The sequence below is a fragment of the Canis aureus genome, chromosome 37 (assembly GCF_053574225.1).
Source record: "Canis aureus isolate CA01 chromosome 37, VMU_Caureus_v.1.0, whole genome shotgun sequence".
Taxonomy (NCBI): Eukaryota; Metazoa; Chordata; class Mammalia; order Carnivora; family Canidae; genus Canis; species Canis aureus.
In genome coordinates, this window is record NC_135647.1 from 11140828 (window position 1) to 11159057 (window position 18230).

Sequence of the window (18230 nt, forward strand, 5' to 3'; positions counted from 1 at the left end):
GATGCAGGAGTAGGTTTGACCTGAGCATTGAAGGCAGAGGTCGTCTTGGATAGGCAGAGGGAAGGAGCATAGCCGGAGAACTGTACACGATTTGTAAGGGGCAAGGAGTGCGTGGGTGAGGGGGACGGAGGGCAAGCCCTGCCCGAGATTCCTTCACCCAATGCTGGACTAGGTGGGAGGTGCCTGGAGCTTCCATTCCTGCAAGTTAAATTGCTGGTCTGTTTACGTATACCTGCTGTGATTTATGATGATGCTTCATTGTCACGGGGCTGCATCTCAGGGGTAGAGGTAGGAAATCACTTGCCGTCCCCCAAGCCCGCATCCTCTTATGCTTCTTGTTTTACACACACTCCCCACCAGTTATCAAACTGTCCTGCTCCCCTTTCAAGATTCGGCTAGACCTTGTCTTCTCTGTGCCACACTCATGATAACAGCCCCATGTCACTGCTGCTCCTGGACAGGTGCTCTTTTTCCTCCTGGCTCTCAGAGCAGAGCCCTGTCTCCCATGGCCAACGGAGCAGCCTTGACGCAGCATGCTGGGCTGGCTTGGTTGGTGTCTGCCTCCCCCACATGATGATGGCCTCCTGGAGAACAGGGAACATAACCTGTTCATGTGTGACTCTCCAGCACCTCTCCCAGCCCATGTAATCAGCACTGATGAGAAGGACAGAGGGAGGAAGGAAGATCTTTTCAAATTCTGCACTTAATTGACACAGAAAGGCAGGGCCTTTGCCTTCAGATCTCTGCCACTAGGAAGAGCAGTATCCTGGGTTACCGTCAGGAAATGAATTTGAGGGATGCCTGGGTGGCTCAGTGGTTGAGCATCTGCCTTCGGCTCAGGTCATGATCCCGGGGTCCTGAGATCTAGTCCCTCATGGGGCTCCCCTGCAGGGAGCCTGCTTCTCCCTGTGCCAATGTCTCTGCCTCTCTCTGTGTCTCTCCTGGACAAATAAATAAAATCTAAAAAAAACAAATGAAAGAAAGAAAGAAAAAGAAATGAATTTGAGAATGATGAGAATGGAACACGATCACATGACCAATCAGCCGACTCGTGTGCCAAAGCTTTCTGAGAGGATGCCTTGTTCAGTCCAGTGGAATAGTTTCAAATTTACTTCCTTTGAGGTCAACATATTTTTTGGCTTTGGGCAGAAACAATGATATGTTGCTCTTTATTTGTAATTATACATGGGGTTCGTTTTGATTTTATTAATTTAAATATGCAGGAACTGTTGAGGTGTAATTCTTGAGGATGCTGGAAATAAATTGATAGGAGCACTTCGTGTGAATGAATGAATGAAATAATGAATTCATTCGTTTATTCATTAAATAACTTTGAAACGAGATTGCTAGGTGGTTGAAGGCATTTCTTTGCATGCCCCTGCCCTTTCAACAATATCTGAATTCAACAATATCTGTTGTGCACAAAGTACACCTTCCCTGAGTGAAGACAACTACAGTCTGACAACACTTTTAAATTGGACAGTTCTAAAGACTGGTTATTTTGAGACCAAACAGTGGAATTTGGTGTCAGCATTTGGATTTTTTTTAAAAAAGTGAATTCAGAGTTGCCAACCAATTATTCAATTGTCAGAAAACATAATGTAAATGGCATTCTTAAGAAATTTATTTTTGTGTTCTTGGCTTTTATGAAACAAAGGGCAACTGCATCTTAAAAAGCTATAGTTTTTAAATGAAAGGCAAGTAATAAGCTGGTGTGATTTGCTCTTACCTTTGAAGCACCTCGGGATATACATGATGAGTCTCCAATGCTGTTCTCGCCCCTTCCAGGCCTTACACCCAATGTCAGCTGGCCCTGTCCTACCACGGCAGTGTTTGTTCGAGGGGTGGGCCCTGTGGTCGGTGTAACGTATGGTCCATTCAGATTCATATGCTGACTGATAATGAGTTCTGCTAAATTAAGTGCAATTCTGTGGATCGACAGCCTAGTCAAAATAGAATCCCTACAGACCCTAAAGCGAACATTTCTTTTCATTCAGATATGCTGTGGGCAGGAAGGGAGGATTTAGTCCAAAGTGCCTTGGGGTCTTGTTCAGTCCAGAGAGTGATTTTTCCCTCTTTTGCCTATAGCCATTTTCTTAACATTACTGAAAGGACTTTTTTTCCTAATGAAGCATGGAAATTGATTGTATCTTGCCAGGAGGGTTCTTCCTAAGTCTTAAGATATTAAAGATTTCATGAGAACCACATGAAGAATATCTTCCTGAATCATTTACATTTTCCCCTTTTGTAGGCTTATGTAACCATGCAGAAAATCTAATAATAAGTGTGCTATTAGCGTACCATGTGCCATCCTGCAGGCAGCAGTGCTGTGAGGGCAAGGAAACAGTGCCCAGGGTCTGTGGATAACGTTACATTGTACAAGTGTCTGAAGAAAGCTCTTCTGGAAAATCTATAGCTAATTGGACAGAGAATCCATTTTTATCAGGCTCTTTTTCTTCCCTTGTTCTTTATTGTTGTGGAAGAAGACAGTGCAATGACCATGGGCCTTTCTCAGGGGAGTTTATTTTCCAAAGTAAGTTGAACTGTTCTGAATCTCAAAGCAATGTTGGTCAACCACAGGTGATGCCAACCCAGAACAGGGCATAAATAGCTAAATTTGGAATAGAAAGAGCCCTTACATTTGCGTCAAAGGAAGGCAATGAATAGGGAAAAACCAAAGACACAAGTATTATTATTCCAGGGATACCCCAGCATCCATTTATAAATCAAAAGGAATCGATAGGGCCCAGCCTTTCACATGTTCCAAAATTTGATAAAAGGTTCTATTCTGGGGGCAATGAGGTGGCTTCTCTGTTGAGCGTCCAACTCTTGGTTTCAGCTCAGGTCATGATCTTAGGGTCCTGGGTTCGAGCCCCATGCTGGGCTCCCTGCTCAGCAGGGCATCTGCCTGAGATCCTCTTTTCCACTGCCCCTCCCCCTGCTTGCTCTCTCTCTCTCAAATAAATAAATATATTTTTTTAAGTTTCCATCTGACCCCCAGAAACTTATCAGCAGGATAAGAGAAGGAGGGATGAAGAATTTTGCAAATGCCCCTACTTTTGTAACCCGGCACAGAGGGCCATCTGGTAGGCTAGGGACACACATCAGCTTCTGTAGTAGATAAAGAAACTGCAGAATTGTCCACAGCTGTTTCCTCAGAGACACGTCTCCTGCAGATATTTGCTTTGGATCCCAAGTAACAAGGCTATAGTTCTTAAAGTTTCACTGTTTGTGCCTGAGAAAAGAGTTTTCTGTTTAAGGTGGCTTAGTCATGGGAATCAGTGAAGTCGCGTCTGGGCAGTAACATATCCCTTCCAAATCCTTGTGCCTTCCTGATAATCCCAGAATTTTCTCTTCCCTTTGGTGTTCTGTTGATGTGATGGTGGGGTCTGAGCACATCCAGGATCTGCCTGCTGGGGGAGTGGGAGCGGGAATGTTTTGGTTTTTCCAGGGGCTGCCTTTCTCACCCTGTTCCCTGCTCGGCACATCTGCAGAGATGCCAGGTATGTCAGGAGCAGGTGCCTGTCCTCCACCGGTCGGAGAAGTGTTCTTCTGAAGCCTAGTTAGCAGGGATCCCTGCTGCCATGAAGCCGGGCAGATTTTTTTGCATGTCTGCAATATTAGACATTTTCGAAAGGGGGTGGGGCTCATGCTAGACTCTCCTCTTTCCTTGGGAAAATATAAGAAAATGGACAGATTTTACCAAAGTTGTTATATGTTATTCAGATGTCTTTCCCTTCTTTCAGAGTTTTTCCTTCAACAGTATCCCCATAAGATTCATGTGCGGGGCTTCACACCTTTCCTCTCAGGCCCCAGCTTGTCCTCATACCAGCCAGAGGTGAGGGCTACTGATTGGTGGGCCACCTTCCCCTCCAAACGGCAGGGGTGTCCTCTGAGCACTAACAGCCCAGGGTAAGATGCCACTGATGATGCATCACCATCCGTACCTTCTGAGACATTTTCTCTTTAATTGATGTTCACTTGGACCTATGATATTTCATTAAGGTCCAGAGGTGCTCATTAAAACGAACATTGCATAATATGCTAGATGTGCCTCATCATGGTGAGCCCAAGAAAGGGCTCTGTGGAACTTGTTAGAGAGGGCATTTATAGATTGTTCAATTAAAGGATTAGTGTTGTGCTAAACCATTTTCAGGTTAATCAGTTGTGGGAAACCAGATTTGATATTTAAGCAGGCTTAAACTATGGTTTTAGAGTGAGAAAAGTTGGGGAAGCCACTGTAACTTCTCATAAACCCTCTAGCTTGCTAATTGGCTGTACCGTACAGTGTGCACTCTAATTTTGTTATGTGTGAGCCTTTTTTTCTCATCTGAATCGTGAGTTCCTTTTTAATGGGGGAAGCGTGTGTGTATGTATGTGTGTGTGTGCACGTGTGCCTGGTGTAAAGCTTCTGGTGCAGTTCTAGGTACATAACAGGTACTAAAGAATTTGTTCATTGAGTGACTGTTACATCTTTAGAATGTCATTACAATGTGTGATCATATGGTTTATGTCATGGTGGTTCCTGTAAAATGTATCTTTGCATAGAAAAACACGGATATTTCATGTTGTTCTGTAGCCAGGCTGTTATCGGCAATAGGAAAATCACTACAAAGTGCATATGGAGGTAGAGAAGATAAATGAGTCTCATCTAGAAGTGATGCTATTAACCTGATAAAGGGATGACTTCCAGACCTCCCCCTTGGAATGGCCTGGATTCCTTTATCAAGAAACGTGGGTAGAATTGATCAAGAGGGCCCATCTTTCTTTTCCCTTTCCCTTGGCAATTATATATATATATATATATATATATATATATATATATATATATATATGAAGCAGATAGAAAATAAAATAAGTAAATATTGAATCAATGGGGGCACCTGGGTGGCTCAGTGGTTGAGCATCTGCCTTTGGCTCAGGGTATGATCCCGGGGTCCTGGGATCAAGTCCCTCATCGGGCTCCCCATGGGGAGCCTGCTTCTTCCTCTGCCTATGTCTCTGCCTCTCTCTATGTGTCTCTCATGAATAAATAAATAAATAAAATCTTTAAATATATATCAGTGGAAAAACTAAGGCACAAATAAGAAATACTACATCATTTGTAAGTGGTGGCTAGATCATTTATAACTGGAACCCATACTATGAAGCTATTACAGATACAAGAATGCAGGTGCTGATTGCAGGCCTGTAGGAATAACATAGGATGTGCCTCAAATAGAGATGTGCTCCTGTAGCAGGCCCAGGACATCCCCCGAGCCTCCTTGAAGGAGGAGTTACTGGAGCACCCACAAAGCCCTGCAGCCTTCTCTGGTGGGACCTCTTGTTCTGCCTCATATCACAGGCCCCCTTCCTGCCCCATAAAGCTCCTCTCTCTAATTCTCCACTTGACTAAAGCCACATTCTCCAGTGTCCTAAAGGAGTCCATTGATTGTGCACATTTCAGAAGTGCCAGCTACTGCAGCCATTACCAAAATGAAATCCACTTCATCTGAACGGATACTTTGGGGGCCAGATATATGATGGACTAAATGGAATCATGTTGCATTTCATTTCTGTGCTGGAGGGCTTTGAAGTGTCAGCTCACCCATCCATCCCACCTGTGAGCTTCTCTCCTGTTTGCTCTCAGCTTCTTTTTCATTCTCTCCTTTGTCTTTTGTTTCTCTCTGTATCTTCTGCTTCTTTTATTTATTTATTTTTAAGATTTTATTTATTTATTTATTCATGAGAGACACACACACAGAGAGAGAGAGAGAGAGAGAGAGGCAGAGACACAGGCAGAGGGAGAAGCAGGCTCTAATCAGGGAGCCCGACACGGAACTTGATCCCAAGTCTCCAGGGTCATGCCCTGGGCTGAAGGTGGCGCTAAACTGCCGAGCCACCTGGGCTGCCCTCTTCTGCTTCTTTTAATTGTTTTTTCCTCCTTTCTCATTGGTCTGGCCCTGGTTTGGTGAGGCCAGGGACTTGAGAGGGTGTAGGCTGTGTGCCAACCCTTCTTTTAAAGCACAGTCTCCTTCTTGGCATTCCTTTAGATGTTCACCTATCTGTTTTTCTAATACTCTTTCCAATTTTATAAAGGAGAAGTGGGTGAGATTTGCAAAATGCTTTGACTGATTGAGTTTATTTTTTTAATATGACTTTTAAAAATGTATATCAACAACATTATGCAGAAGAAACTGCCTTAGGGATGCTGGTCTGCCCTGGATTTAATCATAGGGTCATTATAATACAGAAATTTTATAATATCATATAGTCCAGTAGGGAAAGAAGTCAAAGAAATATGTAAATTTCTGTGACCTCTTTAGACACTTGGGATTAAACAAATTAAAACACTTCTATCAATTCAATTTAAATATCGGTTAAAAAACAGATTAGCATATTGTATATCTTTTGCGATCACATTTCCTCTTACCTGACCAGCCGAAATACGGCTAGTGTTAATTAGAAATATTGGCATCTGCAGAGCAGATCATCAGTTTTTGTTTGGTATAATAAATCCTCGTTCACAGGCTTAGAGAAAGTTAAAACTTAAATGGAATGTAAGTACATCATTTTTAGTTCTTCTATTGGCTCATATTTAGCACATATAGGTGTTTGAAAAGATGCTTATTTTTAGTTAACAAAATATTTGTGTGCAGTTGGGTATTTTTAAAGTATTTAGAATGGTTCCTTCTTGTAAGTAAATTAAATGCTATTCTTGGATTATGGTTTATACCATTCATTTGCTATGTAAAACCTATCTTTCTAGGTAGTGTGAAAGCAAATTGGTCCAGCTCTACTGAAATACATGGCATTTCTCTGATTTCTGAGGCTTCAGAATATAAGTTCCCAGCATCAGGGACACGGTCTCCCTGCCGCCCCAAGCCTGCCTCCTCGAAGCAGCCTCCAGCTGCTTGGGACTCAATCAATATTTGCAGATTGATTAAGATTTCGCTCCGTTAATTTATATGCCAAAATTATTTACCATTTGCCAAGTGATTTTGAATTTGACAATTAGTTACAAGCTGTGCTGGAGGTTTTATCCAGTTTTATTTTATCCCTCCTTTAACTAATTTTAAAAAATAGTTGATTGCATCCTGTAATTCTAGCAGTACAATATTAAGTGAAAGTAGAGTTTAAAATACATTCAGAATTATTCCAATTTTGCAAATGCACAGAGATATATGTGAACTTTAAATATATTATATTATACACACACACACACACACATTATAGATAATATATATGCCAAAAATAAGCTAAATCCAAGTAGTGGCTATATCAGTTTGGTAGGATTATGAGCAATTTGTATATTTTTTAATTTTCTCGTATTTCCAAATAGGAGAACATTTTGTTTTTATATCAAAAAAGGCAAAAATATTTAGGTTGTTACATTAGTAACTGTTTTATTTTAATTCCAGTATAGTTAACACACAGTGTTCCATTTGTCACAGGTGTACAATACAATGATTCAACAATTCTATGCATTGCTCAGTGCCCATACTGACGAACTGTACTCTTTACTCCCCATCACCTGTTTCATCCTTCCCCACCTAGACACTGGAAAGAAACAGTTGTCATTCTTCTCCTGTAGGTGTCTCAACTTTTCTAAAGACCTTGTTTGTTTACCAGGTGCTTTCATGACATTGCTTAATGTCTGCTCTTGAGACTTTGTTAAGCCAACGGGAGAGCGGTTTCAGGAGCTTCTGGTCTTTGATACATGTATACCTTTCAGGCCTTTGATTGTTATTAGTGGAGAAGAGAGTGGACCCAAATGGAAAACAGTTACATTTTTAAAATATGTCCAGGGGGTTAATGTGAAAAGAAAGGCTCCTGGTGAACTTGACAGCTGACGCGGCAGCCCTGCTGCTCTCTGTCTGGTTGCCTGGAGCATAGCATTTAACCTTCTGCATCAATTCCCTCTTCTGGACACTATAATATTCATAATACCCACCTCATGCAGGATCCCTGGGAGGAGCAGATCAGATAATAATGCGTGTGGAAGTGCTTTGAATGATAATCAGGACGTTATTATCACCACTAGCATTATTTCCCCGCCCAAAAAGGCAGAAGTGCTAAGACGCAGATGGTCTCTTTATCTGGAGCAGGAGCCAGGAAAATCCAGGTTTTCTCTGCTTTGCCCTCCAGCATGAAGAGTCAGAAGGTAAATATCAATATTGCTCTTCATAACTAATAGCCTCATAGTTCGTGACAGGTGATTTCTTGGTTTCTGTTAGCATTTCAGAGACCATTATACACAGCAGTCATCCTTTGCAGGGTTAGAGAAAACTCATTTTCTAAGGCAAATAGTCTCAAGTCAAGGGTTCCGTCCTGGTGGAATGAAATAAGGAAAGGCAGTTTATCGTTAAGGTAAGCAGCTAGCATTTAAGTAGATGTAGAAGATTATCAGACATGCGGCGGGGGGGGGGGGGGGGGCAGGGAGCACTGAAGACAGTGCCCTTTTGCACATCTTTAAATGCCTGTAATTGCTCAGAAGCCAAAAGTGAAACCATAGATGCATGCAAATGTTAGAGGTTAACCCCATCCACGGGCATTCACCAAATAAGTGAAAGATGGATCACATGGTGTAAGATTAGGGCTCTGCTGCTCCATGGCTCATCGTCCTTCCAAATCTGGGGGCCTTAACCAGGGGGCAGAAGAGAAGAACTCGTTTTGGATATTGGGTTTATCATCCGCATGGACGGATGGTGATTTTGCTAGAAGTAGAACAGAATAAGGGAAATGACATATTGCCCATCTCTCTGTTACTGTTTTCATTTTGAATGTTAAAAAGCAACAACAATGGAGTTTTAGACTAAGTAGGCGATTCAGAGGTACTGTAACATAGGGGAAGAACACTTCCTTCTGTTTTTAATAGCCATAGAGTGATTTGTGGGAGTGCAGATTGTAGGGTGGGAGAATGGGGATGCACCAGGAAGAGACCACGGATTTATTTTTCCCCATTAATTGAAGTTAATAAGTGAGTTTTGTTGGTTTCATGATATCTGTTAGTTTCAGAGGATTATTCTATGAAAACGTCTAGGGGTGTGTTTTGTGGCTGTAGCATATTGGATATCTTGCGTATGTATTGAAGCAAAGATAACTTAACATTTCAGGTACTGACTCATCCCTCAAATTTGAAAAGTTAGTGCTTCCTTAAACATAAGTGCAAATTAACATAGTTTGATACATTTAAATACTAGGATACAGGTTAAGACATGTATCAGCTAAGGAACATAGCTGGAGAGAAAACAGTTCTCATGTCCATTCAGTACTATGCCTCCTTACATTTTGTATTTGTTTAATATCTTACTCCTTGAAAATGTGTGATTTGAGATTTGATGTGCCAATTGGGAGACCTTGGAGGCTCAGAAATTCACAGGCATGTAAAATATAAAACCATATTCATTTAACGAATACTGATGGGCATATAAAATAGAACCTCCATCATCTATCTTTAGAAGTAGAAGATTAAACAGAAGTGTAATTAATTAATTTGCCAACTCTGCTTCCCTGATTGAGACATTTATCACAGTTGGTCTTTAATCATTAGGTCCCCTATCTGTGAAATGAAGTCTGTTATGACCTCTGAGGTCTCTGTTATAGAATTAGGTACAGTGCCATGTCGTGCACACACACACAAAAGTAAAAGTTAAGAAGCATAAACATTTATTTCTCCGTCACATAAAAGAAGGAAGATTCCAGGACAGATGTGGCAGCCACAGAGGCTCAGGAACCCAATTCTTTCATTCTGTTCTGACATCTTTAGTGTATTTCTCATGCACAAAATGGCTGCTGAAGCTCCAGTCTTCACAGCAGCATTCCAGAAAGCAGGAAGAAGGAAGGGAGAAGGAGGGCCCAGACCTCTTTTCAAGGATACTTGCCAGAGGTACCATAGAACACTTTTGTTTACTACGTGTCAGCTACTGTCGGCCAGAATTTAGGCTCAGCATAGCTAGCTGCAAAGGGGGGATGAAGATCAAACCTTCCACCTGCACAGCCATGTGTCCAGTTCAAAATCAAGGTGTATATTTCCAAGGAAAATGGGGAGAATGGATATTGGGGCAAACAGTGATTAGCTTTGGGTATTTAATAGCTCAAAAAGCCATAATCCCAGGGGCACCTGGGTGGCTCAGTGATCGAGCATCTGCCTTTGGCTCCTGGGGTCCCGAGATCAAGTCCCACATCGGGCTCCCTCTGGGGAGCCTGCTTCTCCCTCTGCCTATGTCTCTGCCTCTCTCTGTGTGTTTCTTCTGAATAAAGAAATATAATCTTTTTTTTTAAAACCGTAATCCCATATTTCTGGGGAAATGTGACCTTGCAGTCAGGTCTGAATGTAAGCCGAGTATGTGCAAATCAGGCAACTCCAACTTCCTTAGCTGTACCTTTTATTTAAACCTGCAGTTGTATCCTCAGTTCTGGGATCAGAATTTTGTTAGCTTGATTGTGTGTATGTGCAGGAGAGAAAGCAAGAGAGGGAGAGGGAGAGGAAATCTCTTTTGCAAGGTGTGATGAATATAAACACAGTCACTCGGCAATTTATAGCTGCTCTTGGCCCTCTTCCTCCCCACCCCCAACCCAGTGTCAGCACACACAATGTTACCCCGCACTATCAACACTTCCTATGATTAATAGTGACCGGGAAGGGGGTGCTAGCTTTCCAGAAGAGTCGTTTGCACCAGCTCAGGTTACTTGGGGTCACAGAAGTCTACTAATGATTGCAGCCCTGTTGCGTTACGCTGCATGGCTTGTCTATTAAAACAGGTGTGGGCCTGAGCAGGAGGGGAATGTTCCCTCGGCATAACCGAGGAGCAAATCATTAAAAGTTACAGCCCTCTGGTTGGGGGCTCTATGCATAACATCCTTCTAGAAAGTAAAAGAGGAAAAAAAGATCACACATTCGTATTTTTTTAAGTCCCCCATTTTAGTAGCTAATGGAAACTAGGACTCTTCTATTCTGGGCCAGAGTCTCTACAGGATGTTTGTGAATATGTTACACGTGGGTTGCTTGAAGGTTTAGGCCCGTTTTATTCCCCACATACATATGTTCCAGTGTGTGAGATTTCTTGATCAATTGACAAAATCTGAGAGTCCCTTTTGTTCTATTCTAAGTCCCTTTCCGCACCTCATGGCAGCAAAGAGGTCAGCTGACAGGTGCCAGAGCCAGAATTTAGCTAGGGGACGGTTTCTGAATTCATGTGAATTGCTGTGTGATATAATGTCGTTTCCTAGGAAACTGCCAGCATCCAGCTAACCTCCGGGAGGGCAAGTGGTCAGGAAGGTGGAGGTGGTGTTAGAACCGTTATTATTGTTGTTTTTAACAGGCAGACATGTCATGAACTCTACAATGAGAGTAGAGTTTCCATATCTCAGCAAGGCCTCGTAGGTAATAAAAGGTGGACTTCCGAGATTGTTTCTCTAAATGTGGTTATTGGTCTGATCAAGATTTAGCCACAAAAATAAACATAATCTCTGGCGCCAAGAGAAAGGTCAGAATGAGTTGAAACTCGGAGGAACAAATAAAGAAGCAGGAAATAATTTTCTTTTTCACACTGGTATAGATGGGGAGTGGGCCGAGGTAGGACTCTCCGGGGAGCCAGCACAGGCAGATATGTGAGTGAAGGTGGTTAACACCTAGAGGCAGACGGTAGCGCTTCCATGTAAATGCAGACAAGCAGAAGGAGGTTCCTAAAGCGGACGAAAGGGAAGGAAAAGAAACGAAAATTGTTAAATATGAGGTCACTCAAGACTGTTTGGGTCCAGCAAGATTGCCATTGTCTTACCTAAACACAGCTCAACACCATTTACGAGTTTGAATGTGCTCTGTGGACTAGAGTCTGTGCTATGCGCTGGATACAATTGACATAAGAGTTGAAAAGTGAAATAATTTTCCAAGAGATTTTTCTATTTGGTTTTGTCATTAATTGTCTCCTGCTTACAGATCAGGCTAGGGCCTACGTAGGTTAAGCCCCCGAATGTCATTTAGATGTTTCTCTAGTATAAAGTAGAAGGAAGTAGAAACACTTTGAAAACTGGTCATGCCGTTTTCATCCTCCTTGTTCTACTATTTAAAAAAAAAAAAAAAAAATCAGGGGCACCTGGGTGGCTCAGTAGGTTAAGCGTCCAACTGCTGATTTCGGCTCAAGTCATGATCTCAGGATCGTGAGATCGAGCCCCACCCCCCCAACCCCCTCCACACAGGGCTCTGAGCTGGGCATGGAACCTGCTTAAGATTCTCCCTCTCCCTCTGCCCATCTCTTCCCTTACTCCAGCACATGCTCTCTCTCAAAATAAATTAAAATAAGAAACAAATTAAAAGAGGGGCACCTGGGTGGCTCAGTGGTTGAGCGTCTGCCTTTGGCTCAGGTCGTGATCCCGGGGTCCTGGAATTGAGTCCTACATCAGGCTCCTGTGTGAAGCCTGCTTCTCCCTCTGCCTATGTCTCTGCCTTTCTCTCTGTGTCTCTCATGAATAAATAAAATCTTTAAAAGAAGGAGAAAGGAAGGAAGGAAGGAAGGAAGGAAGGAAGGAAGGAAGGAAGGAAGGAAGGAAGGAAGGAAGGAGAAAGAAGAAAGAAAGAAAGAAAGAAAGAAAGAAAGAAAGAAAGAAAGAAAGAAAGAAAGAAGAAAGAAAAAGAAAGAAAGAAAGAAACTTAAAGAAATTAAATTTCTGATTGGGACAACACACATCTATGCTTTCATTGCACCGTGCACACTTTTAGCTTAGTGCCCATCATGCTGGAAAGACAGGAGAAGCCACATTCAGACTGTAGTCACTAGGTTCTCCCTCTGTTCCCCTGTTCTGATTGGAAGTCCTTTCAAGGAGATATGTATGACACCTGGTCAGATTCTTCTTCCTACCCCACAACCCTGATGCTTCCCCTGGTCCATACAATGTTCATGGAATAATACCAATGAATGGCTCACTTGCAGTTAACTAAGTGGGATGTAAGTGGCAGGTTACATTAATGGCCAGTGTGGTATTTATCTTAGGCCAATTGGTCTAAAAGCCTGGGTTCCTGGAACATGAGAGGTAAACGTATCTTTGGGAATTAGAGGCAGACCGTCTTTATCCTTACAACCTAAAAATATCTAGAACTTTGGCATGAAATTATTTCTAAAATGTTAACACTTAGTCAACAATAGGAACTTCACTTAGGGAATTATTTTTTGTAAACCAGATCATCAGACTCAAAGTTGTACCAGCTGCCCAAGTGCCATTGTTTATTATAATTAAAATACCAAGAGGTCTGTAGTCATCCTGCAGAGTCCTCTTTTAATAGACTCTAGCTATCGAACTTCGTGAACCAGACACTTTCAAGTCCTGAGCTTGGAAATTAAAGCCAGTGCCTACTGCCAAAATGCTTTGTCTCATAATCAAAATGATTTCTAGGACCTGCCTCAGGCCCCGAGAAATTCCTGTTGACTTGGCCATTTTTGGTTGGGACTATAGTTCAAAATCACTTAAAAAGATCTCACCAGATGTCACAGCCCAAACATTTATTGGTGATCTCTGGTTCTGGGAGTTGTCTCAGCAAACCCCTCATCTAAATCATGCCGCCCTTCACCTGAGTAACATGAAATGCTTCCAGACTCACCGCTAAATCCACTGTCCACTCCAGGCCAACTCAAGAAACAAACCAGAATGGAGAGGGGGTTGGTTGAGAGGAGGAGTATCTGGGTAAAATTTGAGAATACAGTGAAAATCAGCTGGTTTGATATGGTGGGAGTAGAAACACACCTCAGTAGGGTTCACCTTAAAAATCTCAGGAGGAATGCATCCCAAGTGGAGGAACACATTGCCTTCTTCTGTGGCTAGACTGACCATGCTGAACAGATCGATTCGTGTCAAAGAGCACTGGCTTTGACATATGTATACCATGGCTTATTTACATACTTTATTTACTCTTAGTGGAACCTTGAATCAGTCTCTAGATTTGTTTTGGTTCTTCCGTAGAGGCACCATAGAAGCCCAGTCAGCAAATATGCATAAGCATTTAGGATTATTATGAGACACGTTATGGAATTAATTTGTGTAACATTGAATGTGGGTCTGTCATGTATGTGGGCACTATGTGGCTGGTGTCAGGGTTGGGAAGAATGAAAGGCATATGCTTGCCCTCGGGAAGCTGAGACTCTAGAGCTTGATAGGTGCTGCTTTCATGCCAACTCCCTTTGTATTTCTGACACTGTCAACTAGACATTTAGCAACCATTCACTTTCCCAGAAAAACTCTCTTAGAGGTGAAATGACGAGGTAAGGGAGTTGAAGAAAGCAGGCAGGAATGGAGATAGAAAAGGGGGAGGTACAGTCACAAAGGCTGAAGTACACATATATTCTGTAGCTGTCTCTGTACCTCTGAATCATCTCATTCAATCGGCTATTATAATGGCAACTGGAGGAATGCTTACTTCAGCGAGGTGTGCCATAGAAACCACCTAACATAAAGGCACCCGGGTGGCTCAGTTGGTGGGTTGTGCGTCCGTCTCTTGATTTGGCTCAGGTCATGATCTCTGTGGGATCAAGCCCTGCATTGGGCTCCATGATCGGCGGAGAGTCTGCTTGAGATTCTCTCTCTCTGCTCCTCCCCCTGCCTACTCACACAGTCTCTCTCTCCCTCTCTCTCTTTCTCTCTCTAAAATAGATAAACCTTAAAGAAAAAAGAAAGCATGAACATATAATAGTGCTTTATAGATACTAGTTATTATCCTTCCTTCTTGTCATTAGTGCAGAGTAGGCATTGAAGAAAGGTTTGTTAAATGTGTGCATAGGGGATTAAAGTGCTGGAATTTAAACCTATACATAAACTACATATAATATATACATATAAATAGAGAACCTTGTGTCGTAGGAGTGGGAGCAAGGTGTTCACATTATATTCTGACACAAAGGATCTGAAATCTTACCTGAACCACACTGGCTTCTAAAGTGTCTCTCTGCCCCCACATCACCCTCCATGTACAAAGAAATGACAGCGACATCTCTGTGGTGCTGCTGGTGGGAAGATCCGTGGGGACGTGTCCTTTCATTTCGCTCAGGCGGGGAGAGGTGAGAACAGGAGAGAGACCAGACAGGAATGAAGCAGTGATGCTGATCAGTAATGGAAGCCAAGGTGGTGAGAGGAGGGTGAGGGCCAGGACCGGTACGAGAGCGTGAGCATTTGCAGACAGTGCTAACAAGTGACACCAGGTGGCTTCTCTGCAATGTCCCCTGATGCCAGCCCTGTCCTTTTTCTGCAGTACCAAGACAAAAACTAGCTTCTTGCTTTAGGGGTATAAAGCTCCAGATGGTTACAAATGGCTCCTTGGAGCCCGGGCTCCAATGGCAGCCAGGCAGGAGGAGAACTAGTTGCCCTGTTTCTCCAGAGTCACTAAGTGGTTCACACGGGGGTTAGGCAAGAATGGCCCCCATTGTCTCCAGTTTCTTTATTTTTTTTTAAAGATTTTATTCATTTATTCATGAGAGACACAGAGAGAGACAGAGAGGCAGAGACACAGGCAGAGGGAGAAGCAGGCTGTATGCAAGGAGCCTGATGTGGGACTCGATCCCAGGTCTCCAGGATCATGCCCTGGGCCGAAGGCAGGTGCCAAACTGCTGAGGCAGTCAGCAATCCCTTGTCTCCAGTTTCTGCCCTGGTTCTGCAGAGCACTGGAAGGATCAGATGATCCTTACTGGAGGTTGGCCTCACAGAAAAATCAAATATAATGATTCATGTGATGAGTTCAAACCAGACAACCGAATTATGGGTCTGACATGAAGACAATTGGGGCAACGTGGGGGGAGGACAAGTTTGGAAAGAGAGTGGAATCTGCTGGGAGTAAATTTATTACTGAACATTTTTTCTAATCTGCAGGTTAGAGCTGAGAGTCATTTTGTTTATAAGTGCTGCAATGTCTTTTCCCTTAATTTGTTTATACAAGTTTTAGGGGCCAGTTACATTTTTAGCATACAATCGACTTTTATTCCCGGAGGACTGCCCCAAGACAATCCATCAGCTATTTCCTCAAAGCTCTGGAAGAGGGGATAAAAGGCATATTTTGAAAGGTGGGTGTGTATGTGCAAAATATGTTTGTTTTAAAAGGATCTTAAATGCTGTAGAAATAATTAGCCATGTGCACGAACCAAAATAATTAATACCAAATGGTACAATATCCTCTCTGAATCCTGTTTCAAAACAGATCTGAATGAAACATTAAGTTCTATCTTCTTTCCTTGTCTCCCCCACCAACCTTATTACATCAGATTTTATAATAACCAGTATTACCCTTTTGGCTATGAATTCAGTGTCCCTCTACAGAGCCATCCTCCTAAACCAGCCCGCTTGCCCTTTAGATGCTTCATGTCTTTGGGTATTCCATTATTACCCAGGGTAATAATTTCTTATTATTATTAATAATTTCTTATTATTCTTTCTCCAGGGGCCCGGAAGTATTAACTGTTGAGCCTTTTCATTGTCTAAAACAAGTTAAATGCTGTAAATGTGCTACTACATTGAAGAAGCTGCTAGCAATAAGGTTACCTCGTCCCTGGGAATCATTTATCTAGAATCAGTAAAGGTGTTCTCATGCGCTGGACTCAAACTTCTTATCTTGTTGTGTTGTTCTATAACAAACGGACGGGGCTATTCTAGAATCCAGAATATAGGCAGAGGCCTCAGATGATGTGTTGGGATGATGGAGACAGACATCTAAGAGTAGGGTGTGTGTGTGTGTGTGTGTGGTCTCCAGGGTATCTTTTCAAATGTAAACTCACTAGATCACCAAGAGGAATAAGAAGGTGATCTTCATCTGCGTTACCTCTCACTCACCAAGTATGTTACCATCAGAAGAGTTGAGATTGGCTTCAGGGCTCCCATGAACGAGCCCTAGGCTTAAAACCAGTTGAAGAGAGAGCAAACCACAGGCACAATGTTTTCCAAGAGGTTTACTTCCCTTAAATTGAAACATAATCATGTTTCCTGGCTTTCAGGGCACTTGTACAAAGCCCATCTGTTTATTCAAGCATTTGCTTGATGATGTGGGAGGCTCAGCCAGTGTAATCCCAGGCATGCGATTTTCAAATGCTGAATGTTATTCAAGCACATTGTTTCCCATTAACATGCGTAACTTTAAAATAAGATAATCAATAATGCAAATTTATCCATTGAATCTTGAGGATGGAAAACACATTTAAGATGTCACAAAGTATATCCATGCTGCTACTTTAAAGTAAGACTATAAAACTGTTCTCTTTGAAGTCATCTGTGTCGCACAGCTTTTTTTTTTTTTTTCTCTCAAAGATTTTATTTATTTATTTGAGAGAGAGAGCACACATGAGCAAGCTGGGGGAGAGGAAGAAGGAGAGAAAGAATTCTAAGCAGACTCCATGCTGAGTGGAGCCCATCTTGGGGTTCGATCCCATGACCCTAAGGTCACGACCTGAGCCGGAACCAAGAGTCAGACGCTTAACCCACTGAACCACCCAAACACCCCTAAAGTCATCTGTGTCCACACAGCTTAATCCAGTGGTTATTAACAACCACATTCTGGGTTAGGTTCTTCTAGAAGCTCACCAGTGCTTGCATTGTTCAGCATAGGTTGAGAACCAGTGGTCTAATCCAGTGACCTTTCTTCCATCACGTCTTTCTTAGTTTCTCGGCTATATCTATAATATAGTTGATGGCCTTAGCTTCTTTCCATCTTCTTGACTACTTTCCCTCTCTTCAAGTTAAAGTTTAAATTTAGGTGTCTGTCTCCTCCCTCTTTTCTGCCCTCCTTAGGTATCTCTCCTAGCCTCAACTTCCCTTCTGGGGTATCGGTACTGCTTCTGAAATGTTGGTCTGCTTACCTGCTCCACATCCTCACAGATGAGCTCCATATGTTTGTTTTAGTGCCATATAAATCAAAATGAGTCTTAGACGGATTACCCTTTCCTCCTCCAGAACAACATCCTTTTCATTTTATTCGTCTGATAATGGTCATGCTCTTCTTGTTCCCCTATAAGCACTCTCATTCCTTTGGCTTGAATTTAGCTTCATCCAGGAATTCACGGAGCCTTGCTAATTCTTCTTACCTCTTTTCTATACACGCCATAGCTACGTTAGTCAAGACCCTAGGAGCCTGCACGGAGTTCACTGTAGCCTTCTGCGTAGCGAGATGGGGCAGAGAGTGAAAGAGGCAGTGAAGTAGGAGCTGGAGAGACAGCATCCTGGTCTTGATTCTGCCTTTAATTAAAACACACTCTAAAGCTCTATGACCTTAATAATACAAGCCA

At 42.5% G+C, this 18230-nt stretch overlaps 1 protein-coding gene across 14 annotated transcripts in view; it reads left to right on the forward strand.

Annotated features, from left to right (window-relative positions):
* The window catches only part of ATXN1 (ataxin 1), a 412684-nt gene that overhangs the window by 345361 nt on the left and 49093 nt on the right, over positions 1-18230 (forward strand). Inside the window, exon 7 of one of the 14 annotated variants that reach the window (XM_077886354.1) lies at positions 15899-16022. The exons of the other annotated variants lie outside the window; for them this stretch is intronic. The gene's annotated coding sequence lies outside the window, so the exon portion shown is untranslated. The remainder of the gene's footprint in view (positions 1-15898; positions 16023-18230) is intronic. 14 annotated transcript variants of the gene reach the window in all.